Raw genomic sequence first — 716 nt, 5'->3', positions numbered from 1 at the left:
GCAGTGGCCGGATCTCAGCTCACTGCAAGCTCCGCCTCCCGGGTTTATGCCATTCTCCTGCCTCAGCCTCCCGAGTAGCTGGGACTACAGGCACTGGCCACTTCGCCCGCCCGGCTAGTTTTTGTATTTTTAGTAGAGACGGGGTTTCACCATGTTAGCCAGGATGGTCTCGATTTCCTGACCTCGTGATCCGCCCATCTCAGCCTCCCAAAGTGCTGGGATTACAGGCTTGAGCCACCGCGCCCGGCCCCAGGCTGGTCTTGAACTCCTGATCTCAGGTGATCCACCCACCTCAGCCTCCCAAAGTGCGGGGATTACAGGCGTGTGTCATCACGCCCATCTTAAAGCAGGATCTGGAAGAGATACTTTGCACACCATATTCATAGAGGCATATTCATAATAACCCGGAGGTGGAAACAACTCAAATGCTCATGGAAGGATGAATGGATAAATCAAATGTGGGAAATACATACAATGGAATCGTCTTCAGCCTCAGAAAGGAAGGAAATTCTGACACCTGTGTAACATGGATGAACCTTGAGGACATTATGCTAAGTGCAATAAGCCAGACATGAAAGAACAAGTATTATATGATTCCATTTACAGGAGATCCCTAAAGCAGTCAAACTCAGAAACAGAGAGTAGAGTGGTGGTTGCCAGGGACCAGGGGACGGGGGAATGAGGAGTTAGTATTTAAAGGGTCGAGAGTTTCAGAT

This window comes from Piliocolobus tephrosceles, chromosome X (genome assembly GCF_002776525.5).
Source record: "Piliocolobus tephrosceles isolate RC106 chromosome X, ASM277652v3, whole genome shotgun sequence".
Classification (NCBI taxonomy): domain Eukaryota; kingdom Metazoa; phylum Chordata; class Mammalia; order Primates; family Cercopithecidae; genus Piliocolobus; species Piliocolobus tephrosceles.
The sequence above is the reverse complement of the archived record's forward strand: the minus strand, read 5'-3'. Positions refer to the sequence as shown.